The sequence below is a fragment of the Lactuca sativa genome, chromosome 6, assembly GCF_002870075.4.
Source record: "Lactuca sativa cultivar Salinas chromosome 6, Lsat_Salinas_v11, whole genome shotgun sequence".
Classification (NCBI taxonomy): domain Eukaryota; kingdom Viridiplantae; phylum Streptophyta; class Magnoliopsida; order Asterales; family Asteraceae; genus Lactuca; species Lactuca sativa.
This window is the reverse complement of record NC_056628.2, coordinates 86,530,103-86,544,433: the sequence shown is the minus strand read 5'-3', so window position 1 is coordinate 86,544,433 and position 14,331 is coordinate 86,530,103. Positions and strand designations below refer to the sequence as shown.

Genomic DNA, 14,331 nt, shown 5'->3' with positions numbered 1-14,331 from the left:
GATCAATATTACGTTTTTATGGATCCTAAAATCTCCATAATGGGTAAAGTTTCCAACTTTATCCATTAGAATGGTCCAAACCACCAAGATATAGCATTTAAGCATCAAATGGGACCAAAAGTGCATCTTTTTCAACTTAATCCATTAAGTCCAAGTCTCCAACCTTCAGATCTGAATCACAATGATGTTTAGATGGATAAAGTTGCCAACTTTATCCATAACAAGGTCACAAACTTTCAAGATCTAAAATTTATGCACTAAATGACCAAAAGCTCATAATATCTGAAACTAGCTAGATCTAACAAATGCATCATCAAGATTCAAACTTTATACCTCTAGAAGATAGATCAAGGTGAACAAAGTCCAGATCTACAAGTTCCAATGCAACCAACACTTCTACAAGAAGTTCCTTCTTCTCCAAGGTGCACCATGCATACTACAAAGCACTCAAAATCACCTTCTTCTAGCTCACAAGGCTCATCTAAGGTTAGGGTTTCATGAAAGGGGTGTTGGAGGGGTGGAGGCTGAGAATGGAGTGGATTTGGGGGGGGGGGGGAGTTAAGGAGCTTAAATAGGGCTTAAACCACAAAAATAGGGTTTGGGCACTGATTACGTATGCCCAACGTACTCCTGGTATGCCCAGCGTACCCAGGATTCCATTAGTACGCCTAGCGTACACCTTTTTGTATGCCTAACGTACTCAGCTTGGCCCAAAACCACCCCAGCTTCAAATGGTCTAACTTCTTCGTTTTAACTCCGTTTTCGACATTCTTTATATCCATAGAAAGGTATTGAGGAGATCTACAACCCTATATAATTACTTTTGATTTAAATCATATCGAACTAAAATCCATAATTCATAAAAGAAGTCTGAAACACTAGATTCCTATTTTACCCTTTGACTCCAAAGTGCAAACCGAACTATTGGGTCACATATCTACATTACTGTGACATCCCCAAAATCACGGCCAGAAAAGACCGATTTCATTTATGCTTTTTAAAATAATTTCAGAGTAAATCCTTTTGATTTAAAAGTGTTGCGGAATTTGTTCCCAAAACAAAACATGATAAAATAATATTTATCAGAGCATTTCATCAAGAGATGCATTTTCATTATATAATCAAAACTCGGGATGTCATGTTCCGATACAGACCATAAAGCAAAAACGATAACATTACAAGTCATTCAACAAATATATACATATACAGACTTGTAAACAAAACAACTCGATGATTCATCCATCTTACGCCCTTGCGCCACTTCCTGTAATACAAATAAAACTGAGTGCGTCAGGCTTGGGAGCCTGGTGAGCATATAGGGTTTTCAACCCACAATAAATAAATTATATTTAATTTCACCAACCAATCACTATCCCGATTACCCATTCCCGTTATCCTCACTTTACGTCCCTAAAATAACATCTATCTCAAGGGACCTAATCTAGGATTTTCATCGGGACGGACATTACTGCTAAGGGGTTTCCTCAACAATAGATATCCTAAAGGCAACCATGAGGGGGATAGAGTACACCGGTGAACACATCGTTCACAACACCTACAGGTTATGAACCTGCTAGCGTTCCACTGGACTGTCTAGAAAGAGTCTGTGGTCGTTATCCATACTCCGCTGAATAACTAGATCAACAACAACAACAACATCGAGGCCTCTCATCTGTTTATTACACACCAACTATCTACCCATGTTCTACCCAACATATTAGTAGATAAAAATATATATTTTCATACATAGTTTAAAACCTGTATACCATTTTCATTCAATACATATTCCACATAACAGATGAGGCACACCCACATAACACGTATTTCATAGAAAGTAAATCAGATCTATGAGATAGAAGAGAATAAATATACATTCACACTTATAACAACAAAATTATACACATAAACAACAATATACTTAATACACTCAAACCATACTTGTATTATTATCGTGTTTATGAAAGGTAGTATACACTCACTTGATCAGAAGAAGATCAGACAGCACTACGGCTTGTAGAAGTAGTAATCCTCAGCAGATCTGGAAGATCTCTACAAAAATCGAACTTCTCGCGGGCAGAGCTTCGGCTCAGAAATCGCACCTCTCGGGATCTTCAGGATCTCGGGACTTGCTTCGGGGCTCGAGAATATTACCGGGGCTTCGGGGTACTTCTGGCATGCAAATCGAGGTAAAACGGGAGAGAGAAGAGAGAAAAGAGCAAAAGAACTCGGCTGCCCTCGCATCCTATTTATAGGAGGCTGGAGCCTCAGAGTACGCGGGGAGTACTGCGTTACGCGAGGCGTACTGCCTCAGAATCGTCATTGCTTACGTATCCGAAAAACTCGAGTGTGAGGCGTGTCATGCTTCGCTGTACGTTGGGCGTACTTCAGATGAGTCCGATGACTCCTCTTCGGATAATGCCGGATTTAATAATTAAATTTAATTATTAATTATTTAATAAACTTCGGAAATTCATATCTTCTTCATACGAACTCCGTTTTCGACGTTCTTTATGTCCACGCAAAGGTGAGACTACGCTCTACAACTTTCTTTTAGACTCTGTCGGCTAATTTTGAATTTATTTTTATTATTTATTTTTAGTAGTCCGGGACAGAAAAACTTCGTTATAAATTCATAACTTCTTCGTTTGACGTCCGTTCTCGCCTAACTTTTTATCGTTTCGATACCAACAACGAGACCTTCGATCCTCGTTTAGATTGCTTCGGCTAAAAACTGCTCGATCTCAAATCGAGTATTTCAGGCTGCATACCGCTAAGCCGAAACTTCGATAAATCATAACTTCCTCATACGAAGTCAGATTTGGGCGTTTTATATATATTCGGAAACCTCGTTTCAACTACTACAACGTTATCCCAAGATATCAAGTTTATTTTACACTTAAATTTTGATGCTTATTTTTATTTTTAATTAATCAAACCACATAATTAAGCAATTAAGCACAAAACCCATAATACTCAAATAATACACTCTTATTATTTCAAAACGGGTTACAAAGGTTAACCTAGATTATTACATTGCTAAAAATGGCAAGCCATGAAACACATGCGTTACAATTACCCACATCCAAATGGGCCTAAATCTTACATTTTCAAAGGCCCTAATCCTTATAATGATCGCTCTTTGAGCCACAGCCTCGAATTAGGAATTGATTCAGAACAGGACGTTACAAAGACCTTATACTAAATATAACAATCCACCAAAATATTTTGAATATGTAGAAAAAGGAGCAGAAAAACCCTTAACCAATAATGTTTCAGGCATACCAGAAAGGATATATTTTAAATCTAACAGAACATGTTCCCCAAACATGGACAAATGTTATAGGTGTTTGGAAAACTACTCTAATAGAAAATTACTATAGAAATTTTCAAGAATTAGAATCAGAAGAAATGTATAAGTATTTAGAAACATTTTTTAGGAGAAAGTGTAAAAGCAATATGGGAAACTTATAAATATGAACAAACAGAAGAATATATAAAATTTAAAATTTTAGAAAGTAATCCTTATAACTTTGTTAACAAAATACATGCTTTCATAACTGGGGCATATCCAAATTTAGGACCTGTAGAAGTCTAGAAAAAGACTATTAGAGACTTAGAACAATTAAGTTTAAAGAATTGGACTGGTGGCTTATATGTTAAAAAAATTGTAAATCATTATGTTTATCTAACTACTATTGCAGGAAACACATTTAATAAAGAGATAAGAGAAATTTTATTTCTTAAATTACCAGGACCATTAGGACTAGAAATTCATACAAAATGGAATGAATTACCAAATGTTAAAAATAATCCAACTAATTTATGGACTATAACACAACGAGCTCAATTTATAATAAAAATATTAGAAGAAAAATGCGTAGATTTACAAATACAAAAACAACTAAAATATACTGATTACAAATTTTGTAGTGAAATATATACACCCCCAAACTTATGGATTAAGTAATAAACCATAAAGAAGTAATAACTACGTGAAGTACAAGAAAGCTAACCAAAAGAAATATTATTTAAGAAAATCTAATAGAAGGAAACCATATTTAGATGAAAAAAGACATGTTAGAAAATTCAAACCAAAAAGAAATAATAAAAACAAACTTAGTTGTTTTGTTTGTAATAGTACTGAACATCTAGCTAGAAATTGTCCAAAGAGACAAAATAATCATGAGAAAAATAATATATTAATAGAACGTGTAAATGAATATTTAATACATGTACCTGAAAGTATTAGTGATGATGAATCAATTTATAGTATAGTCTCAATAGATTAAACCATTCTGTTACAAAAGAAGAATACAAGATGTAATACCATTAAAGAATTTTCAAAAGAATATATAGAATATAAAGATTCAGCTAGTGAAGAAGGATATGAATTAATGAATATAGAAGATTGTAATCATAATTGGCAAAAGAGTTTAGGATCAGATAGTATCTCATGTTTTATTTGTAAATTTTATCCTCATAAAAATTTAAGAGCCCGATGTGAAACATTTTTTTAGAAGCTTGTATAAATTGTTTAGAAACAAAAAGTTTTATTAAGATAGAAGAGAAAATTGATAAACAAATTTTTATAGAATTTGAAAAACAAGAAATAAAACTTTTAAGAAAAAGAATAGAAGTTATAGAAGATACTCTAAAATTAATACAGAAAAAAATTGATGCGTTTGGAAACAATATCAAAGGAAAAAATATTATTCAAGAAAACATACTTGGAGAACAAAACTATATAGTACCTTCTTATACACAAGCTATATGTAATACTGATAATGTAACTTCTTTAAAAGTAAAATGTAAAATAAGAATTAATACACATATAATAGAATGTTTAGCTTTTGTAGATACAAGATGTACTAATTGCATTATAAATGAAGCTTTTAGTACAAAAAGTTATGTTACACAAATTAATGATCCTATTTCAGCCCAACAAATGGATGGAGGAATACATATTTATCAGAATATATTAAAACCTGTATCTAAAATATGTTTTGATACAAATTGTGGTTAGAGAAAATAATATATTCTGCCACCCAAGACATGGGTTAAAAAACTAAACCTAAGAAACATTGATTTTATTATTGGTTTAAGCTTTGTTTTGAAAGACCATGGTGCTCTGACAATCTCAAAATATTATCTTCTTTTTCAAAAACATTCTATTCTTGCCCTTATTACAACTACATATTTTCCTCCACAAATTGAATATGGAGAGACTAGTAAAATAGAATCAACCTATAAGTGTCAAGAAGAAAATGAATGTCAATTAGTAGAAGAAAGAAAAGATGTAAAAGATATAGAAGAAACAAATAGTGAAATAGATGATTTTGTAGAAGATGATTATAATTTCATAAATACAGAGCAAGTTTATACAACTTTAGTAACCGAACAAGAAATATATCAATTGATTTCAAAACTAGAAAATGGAAATAATAGGAGAAACTGTTTTAAAATATTGGGAGAATGATAAAATAGTATGTGAATTAAAAATAAAAAATCCAGAGTACATAATCAGAACTAAAAATATAGAACCAACTAATGAAGATATAGATGATTTCAAATTACATATTTCATAATTATTAAAATTAGGAGTCATAAGAAGATCCGATAGTCCTCATAGATCTGCATCATTCATATTAAGAAAACATTTAAAAATAGTAAGAGGAAAAAGTAGAATGGTAATTAACTATAAAAGACTAAATGATAATACAATAGATGATTCTTATAACATACCAGAAAAAAAATGTTCTAATCAATAGAATTCAAAATTGTAAAGTATTTAGCAAATTGAATTTAAAATCTAGTTTTTGGCAAATAAAAATGCATCCTAATAGTATAGAATGGACTGCTTTTACAAGTCTAGAAGGACATTTCGAATGGCTAGTCATGCCTTTTGGATTAAAAAAAATGCTCCTAGTATATTTCAAAGAAAATGGAAGATATATTTAACAAGCATAAAATTTTTGCTATTGTATATATAGATGATATTTTAGTATTTAGTAAAAATATACAAGAACATAGAGGACACTTGCAAATCATATTCTCATAATTTATTAAACATGGTCTGATCATAAGTAAGAAGAAGACGCAACTTTTAAAAACTATATTGATTTTCTAGGAGTTAACATATGAGAAGGAAAAATAGAATTACAACCTCATATAACCCAAATGCTCTAGATTTTACTGAAAAGTTAGAAATTTTAAAATACTTACAAATTTTTTTGGGTTTAATAAATTATGCTAGGCCATTTATTAAAGATTTAGGAAACATAGCTGGAACTTTATATTCTAAAACATCTATTACAGGTCAAAGATATTTTAGTCAAGAAGATATAAAATTAGTACAAATATTAAAAGAAAAAAAATTAAAAACCTCCCAGAATTAGCACTTCCATTAGATACAAATTATTTGATAATAGAAACAGATGAATGTGGTCAAGGTTAGGGGGCAATTCTTTGTTGTAAACCTAACAAATTTAGTGAAAAAAGTTTGGAAAGAATTTGTAGATATAATAGTGATAAATATAAAGAAAAAGGTAATATTAGTAGTATAGATGCAGAACTACTTGCCATCAATTATACGTTAGACAGTTTTGAATTATTTATCATTTCTAAAAAAGAAATACTCTTATAAATGATTGTAAAGCTATTATTTCCTTTTACAATTAAATGAATGGATTAAGTAAAAAAAGTAGTAGAAGAAGATGGTTAAATTTCTTAGGTCGAATAAACAACACCAGATTAACTATTAATATAGAACACATTAAAGGAAAAGATAATCAGGCACTGATATTTTAAGTAGATTATTAGAAAATAAATTTATAGAAAAATTAATTATGTTTTTTCCATCTCAGATGTGTAGGTCCAATTTAGGTAATCCTCGAGGTCATCCACCATTTCGTGGTATGGTAAGGCTAGAAGGAATTCCATCAAAAAATTCTTTTGCAGCAAGACCAATACAATCTTCAAACATATACTATTACGATAATATTATATTTGGTAATCAAACTTTACAAATTTTCCCAAATACTAATATTTCTTTTAAAGCTTTACCACATGTTTCTCTTAGTAAAGAAGAAAAATGCTTATTAGATAATTTATGGATAGCTTATGGACGTGAGCCTAAAGACAGAAAATATTTTAATGCATGTTTAAATGCTTTATCAGAACATTTTAACCAAACTCACAATCGTTTTAAGTTTTATGTTGTTTTGAAGGGTAGGAAGACAGGTTTCTTCCACACATGGATAGAAGTCATTGAAGCCATACAATGGTTTACCGATCCATTATATAAAGGATTTAATGATTATCAACAAGCTATAACAATAGCAAGAATGCATTTAGGCATGAATTTTTATATATCAGACTCTCTTAAGCATTATGTAGAACCTCTGGTTACTTATTCAGTAACTAGAGATTCAAGTCAAATTTTTATTTGTGATCACTATGAAACCATGAAAAATAATTACAAACTTTTAAATGAAGAAATCTACAAGCTTAGAAACGAAAAACAAGATCTAATTAATAGAATTAACAATTTATAAAAAAGTTTTCATTCTCAACAAACAGAAGTAATAAATCTTTCTATCGGATCCGCTTTTGATCCCGGAAAGAAGAGTAAGATGGGTACTCACTCCCCAATGAGTGATACATAAGGTACTAGTAAGCCAGAGAAGTTACTAGCTAGTCCAGTGAGTCCAACGACTCAAAAATTGGTAAAGACTTATCAAATCCGGTGATAGCAATGGGATTGCTAAATTCTTTAGAGACATAGAGGACTCCTGATCCTCTACAAACAAAAGTAAGGAGACACAGGGGACTCCATTTTCCTCTACAAATTCAAATAAACAAACAATAGAAATTTAGGATTCACTTGGAGATCCAGGAAAACACAAAGATTTCTTAGTCAGATATAGCCCTTCACCCGATCCAAATAATCCAGAATTTCCCTCTTTTACCCTAATCCCAGAAAACCCAGATACCTGTATTTTTAAAGATGCTCAAAATAAAAATTATTCTCAAGAAAGCCTCCTAAATATTACAAATGAAATAGAAGACCATAAAAAAAATTATTATGAAGCCTCTTCCTCTAGAAAAAATCCAAAAAAAAAAAGATTCGATGAAAAAACTCTTCAAGAAGCAGTTAATAAAATGGTTCAAGAAATATTAAAGACTATGATTCCAGATTTAGATGATAATTCAAAAAAAAAACTATGGTTGAAGATGAACAAAGAAGAGACACTCCTATGTGAGCTTATTTGTCATGTCCAAATGATAATGTATCTAGCGAAGAAAGTGGAAGCAATATTTCAGAAAATCAATTTGATCTAAATGAAGACAACAATCAATCAGATGGTTCATTTTCATTTGATTCGATTGCCAGACACAATCTTGTCACTTGAAGATTTTTTACTATTGAAGATTCTCTAGAAGATAGAAAAATAATAAAATAAAATAAAATAAAAATGATAATTTTAGTCAACAATGATAGACAACACATTTACTATTACAAAATTTCATTTCAAAGAAGGCAACAACTTCCATTATGAAGCATTGATGGAAAAGACATCCACCACAAATTTCCACCGTCTAAATTTATGGAGACAAGTTTATCAAGGACACTTGTGCATTTTCCAATAGTTTCGGTGATATTTTTCCTTTCAAATTCCCTATATAAAGAAGCATTTGTTTAGAAGTTAGACACAACTACTAAGAAGCAAAAAACCTCTCACCTCTCACTCTTTCAACCCATTCACTTAAAAGTTCTTGAAGCTATTCTTCTACTTTGTTGTATAAACGTTGTAACATATCCAAGTTTGCATGTAAGTTTCTTTCTTTTATTTACATTTAGTTTTTAAGGGATTTCCCAAAAGGAAAATCCTTAAGTCCTTTAATATCATGTAATTTTAGTTCGAAGTTCTCATATGTTTGTATGATATTTTATTTCTCATATATAAGTCTATTGTAAAATATATTGTAAGATAAAATGAAGTTTGTTTAATAAAAATATTGTCTATAATAATATTTGTTAATATCTAATCTTAATAGTGTTATAATCAATCTTTATTTCTTACTAAGTGACCTACATATTGGACACACGAAGTGCCGGAGTGAGCCTATTATGAAGTCCTTTTCTGGTGGGAAAAGGTATTAACATATATATATATATATATATATATATATATATATATATATATATATATATTTATATATATTGTATTGTATAATCTCTAGGGAATATCTTTCCCCATCAGAAAAGGACTTTATAATAGGCTCACTATGGCTCTTCGTCTGTCCAATATGTGGGCCGCTTAGTAAGAAATAAAGATTATAATACTATTAAGATGAGATATTAACAAATATTATTATAGACAATATTTTTATTAAACAAACTTTATTTTATATTACAATATATTTTACAATATACTTACAGATGAGAAATAAAATATGATACAAACATATAGGAACTTCGAACTAAAATTACATGATATTAAAGGACTAAAGGTTTTCCATTTCGGGAAATCCCTTAAAAACTAAAAGTAAATAAAGGAAAGAAACTTACATGCAAACTTGGATATCTTACAACGTTTATACAACAAAGTAGAAGAAGAGCTTTAAGAACTTTTAAGTGAATGGGTTAAAAGAGTGAAAGGTGAGAGGTTTTTTGCTTCTTAGTAGTTGTGTCTAACTTCTAAACAAATGCTTCTTTATATAGGGAATTTGAAAGGGAAAATATCACCAAAACTATTGAAAAATGCACAAGTGTCCTTGATAAAGTTGTCTCCATAAATTTAGACGGTGGAAATTTGTGGCGGAGGTCTTTTCCATCAATGCTTCATAATGGAAGTTGTTGCCTTCTTTGAAATGGAATTTTGTAATAGTAAATGTCTTGTCTATCATTGTTGACTAAAATTATTGTTTTTTTATCTTCTAGAGAATCTTCAGTAGTAAAAAAAAATCTTCAAGTGTCAAGACTATGTCTGGCAATTGAATCAAAAGAAAATGCACCGTATGATTGATTGTTGTCTCCATTTAGATCCAATTGATTTTCTGAATTATTGCTTCCACTTTCTTCGCTAGATACATTATCATTCGGACATGACAAATAAGCCGGCATAGGAGTGTCTCTTCTTTGTTCATCTTCAACAATAGTTTTTTTTTCTGAATTATCATCTAAATCTCGAATCATAGTCTTCAATATTTGTTGAACCATTTTACTAACTGCTTCTTGAAGAGTATTTTCATCGGATCTTTTCTTTTTTGGATTTTTTGTTGAGGAAGAGGTGTCATAATATTTTTATAGTCTTCTATTTGGTTTGTAATATTTAGGAGGCTTTCTTGAGAATAATTTGGATTTTAGGCATCTTTAAAAATACATTAATATGGGTTTTCTAGGACTAGGGTAAAAGAGGGAAATTCTGGATTATTTGGAATGGGTGAAGGGCTATATCTGATGATCTTGCCATATTTATACATATATTTAGGCAATATTTGAATATATTTTTATACATATTTTGGTTATCTTCATAGATATATGGTACTTATAAGACTAAATTACATTTTGCAGCCAAAAGAAGTCATCTTGAAAGAATAAGGACTAAAAGCGACAGGGATCAGAACTTTGAAGGTTAAAAGCTTAAAAGATGAAGAATTCAGCAAAAATTCGTTCTCATGACGTGAGTTGTAATTTTTGGATTAGGTGTCTAAGCCCATAACTATAATTGGTATGTACTTGACCCGATAGTAGCATAATCCTTTTGGGTTGCCTTAACCATAGCAACTTGACTGGATGAATAATGAAGAAAGAGGTTAATTTTGGTTTATTAATATGTTATAAGAATAATATATTAACTGAGAAATCATATTATTTAATTAGTATTCATCATAAATTAATTTGGTGATTAAAAGAGACTAATTGAATTAAGGGGACCGGTATTGCAATTATATGATAGTTGTAAGGTTGGGCTTATGGATCCATAAGAAGGGATGGACGAAATATATGTGTAGCGCGCATAGAATTCGTCCATAAGAGGCCTTCTGGAAGGATCCATTGGATTTCTTATGCCCTAAACGGAGAATCAGGGTTTCAGTCAAATACCTAATTGCTCAACTATATAAGGAACCCCTAGGGCTCGTAAAATCGGCCACTAGCTTTCCAAGAGAATACCCTAGCCGAATTTTGAGCCTTCAACCTCTCTTACATTATTCCAACTTGTTATTTGGTGTTTGTGACTCACTAGAGGTGCAACATTTGAGACACTAAGCTCTTGAAGGTCAAGATCTACAAACTACAAGCTAAAGGTATTCTTCTAACCTTTGTTTATGTTATGATTTCCAAAATTGCATGCTAGTTAGGGTTCATGCTTTGGAGAATTTGATTTGCATGTATAACTTGATAAAATCATAGATCCGAAGCATTAGGGTTGCATGTACACCATAGGAATGTTGTAGTGCTCAAAACCCATCAGCAATGTCTCACGGCATGAACATGGAGATTCTAGAAGATAAGCATCCAGAAGCAAGAATCCATGTTCTATACAAAATAATACTGAGCTCACAACGTGAGATGCCTTTTCTCACGGCGTGAGGAGGGTGATTTCAAATATTATAAATACTCTTGATGCTTACGGATTTAGGAGGTTACCTAGAGAGAATAGAAATTTTAGAAGTCGTTTTTCATAATAAAAGAAGGCAGAAACCAAGGAGGAAGAAGAAGATCTACTTTATTCTTAGTTTATTACATTACTATGTTTCTAATTATGAAATTTACGTATTTGATTGTTTCTATGAGTATCTAAATCTAGCTGCTTCTGTTAGCTAGATGAAGTTGGAACTCATGGTTTGGTTATGTTAGTATGGATTTTTCTAGTTGGTTAATGGCTTGTGTTTTATTGTTTATACCTAGCATGCTAAATTTGATACTAGATTGCTTTAATTCATATTCTATGTAGTTAGTGACGATTAATCTGCATGAATTTGATTACCTAGTAATTTAGTGACCATTAGATTATTAGAGCTAAGATCGAACCAATCTTAGATAAGTAATTAAAGTATTTGAATTTGGTTGTGCTGGAGAACACATATTGTGACCATAATTGTGTTTGTTAACTCAATCTTACATAGCTTCAATCCTATCTAATAATTGATTATGTGTTAAATTATGTATGACCATGCATAGCTCTACATGAATTAATTTAACATTAGTAAATTTGGACTCGAATTGCTAATAATATATTAATTGGTAACCAATGAGAATTGTCCATAATTAATAGCTAACTATTGAGGGAAAGTGGATTCGAACTAACAGAAGTGTTTTGAATATTTCATTGAATAGTCGTTGAGTAATTAAGTTTGTCTAAACTTGCAAAATCAGATAAAAAACCATTTTACTTTTGCTTAGAATTTTAGGTTGATTTAATAGTAAGTAGGTTAAATAATTAATTCCATTCCCTAGGATCGATACCCTAATTTTGTGTAATACTATTTGCGAAAAGGTACACTACCCTGGGTCGAATAGTTAGTAGGATAGTAGCTAAAATTAGGTGTAGCTATTTGCACGGATGAAGTTATGGCGTCGTTGTCGGGGACCGACTTATTTGATTATTAAATTTATTTGCTTTAGTTTAGTCTATCCTTTTTGTGGGGTAAAACCTGCAAAAAGTTAAAATTTTGCATTAGTTTTTTATTGCAGTACTTAACTCACGACGTGAGATCGGTCATTTTCGTTTTTTTTTGTTTAGACTAGTTGCGACAACACGAGGTGGTTCCCTTTACCACGTCGTGGTAAGTAGACAGTAAGCATTTTTAAGTAGTTTTTGTTCATTTTTATTTTTTTATTTTTGTTTTTGTTGCAGTAGTTCATGACCCGAGGATCCAACACACATTTGATACCACCGCTTGAAGATCCAGAGTATGCCCTTTACAAAAAGACGGATAAGAATGTAGGAGAAAATCAACCACCAAAGAAGTCTCCTTTCAAAGACCTTAAATCAGTTTTTGGAAAGAAGAAAGGGAAGAACGTAGGAGGGTCGAGCAATCAGAATAAGGACAAGAGCAAGATTGAAAGCTTTGAATAAAATCCCAATCCAAAAAAAGCCAAGTACGAGACATAAACTGAATTTGAAGAAATTGATTTCAATGACGAGCCAAAAAAACAAGATGGAAAACATTGTTGATATGTCCATGGAGGCATACAAGAAGAGAATCCGAGAGGAAACCATTCCCGATCTAGTGCAGCCCGTGATTCCAGCCACTGCCACATTCGAGCTGAAGGGACACATTCTGTCTGCACAAAAAGAAGTACCATTTTCTGGGAATGATCATGAGGATACTTACAAGCATTTAGATGAAGTCAATGACATTGCTGACTATTTTAACATCCCAAATGTTCCACGAACTACAATTTTGCTAAGAATGCTTCCCGTTACTTTCAAGGGAGCCGCTAAGGATTGGCTAAAAGCACTTCTACCCTGAGCAATAACTACTTGGGCGCAGATGCGTGAGCAATTTTTGGAACACTTTTGCCCACCTTCCAAAGTTCTTAACCACAAGAAAGCTATAGCGAATTTCAAACAACAACCGGGGGAGTCATTATACGAAGCATGGGTACGCTATAAGGGACTGATAAGGAATTGCCCCCAAAATGACATGAATGAGCAACAATAAATTTCTATCTTTTATGATGGGGTTAATGTCATGACAATGCAACTCATTGATTCTCAAGGGCCATTGACTAAGAAAAATCCGGCTGAAATCAAGGAATTAATTGAAGAATTTTACAAGCATTCTCGTGAGTACCATAATCCTAGACATTATGGGGCAAAGGGAATTGGTAGTGGAACTTCTGAAGATATGGTAGTTGTGTTAGCCATGCTAAACACTATGGACTGAAGAATGACAAAGATGGACCAGTCAATTCATGCTATTAGAGTTGGTTGTGAAAGATGTAATGGTCCACACTTGACAAAAGATTTCCACTTGGATGATAATGGAAATAAGAAGGTGAAAGTTTGCTATTCGAGTGGAGATAAGTATGATGAAAATTGGAGGAAACCAAAGAAAGAGTTGTTTCCATATGATGGGTATAAGAAGCAAACAGAAGAAAAGTATAGGCAACCTGATAGAGGCTTTTATCAAAAAGAGCAACCACCTAAAAAGAAAGTTGATATTGAGTCCATGTTAACAATATTCATGGAGGCTTCGGAGAAAAGAAACGATGAGACCGATGCAATGATAAGGGAACATCAAAATCTCATGAGAGACCAGAAAGCTTTGTTGAGGAATCACGAAGCATCGATCCAAAATATTGAAGCCCAACTTGGA

General features: G+C 31.9%; 1 long non-coding RNA gene and 1 other non-coding gene across 2 annotated transcripts; both read right to left on the bottom strand.

Moving 5' to 3' along the window:
* Positions 1-7,380: 7,380 nt before the first annotated feature.
* Positions 7,381-9,145, bottom strand: LOC122194719 (uncharacterized). The gene is made up of 2 exons (XR_006184335.2): positions 7,934-9,145; positions 7,381-7,840 (listed from the first exon to the last, which is right to left on the bottom strand). It is a non-coding gene; the product is annotated as an uncharacterized LOC122194719 (long non-coding RNA).
* A 4,406-nt stretch (positions 9,146-13,551) lies between these two features.
* LOC111887239 (small nucleolar RNA R71) lies at positions 13,552-13,658 on the bottom strand. Its single transcript, XR_002848719.1, has one exon. It is a non-coding gene; the product is annotated as a small nucleolar RNA R71 (small nucleolar RNA).
* Between the last annotated feature and the right edge of the window lie 673 nt (positions 13,659-14,331).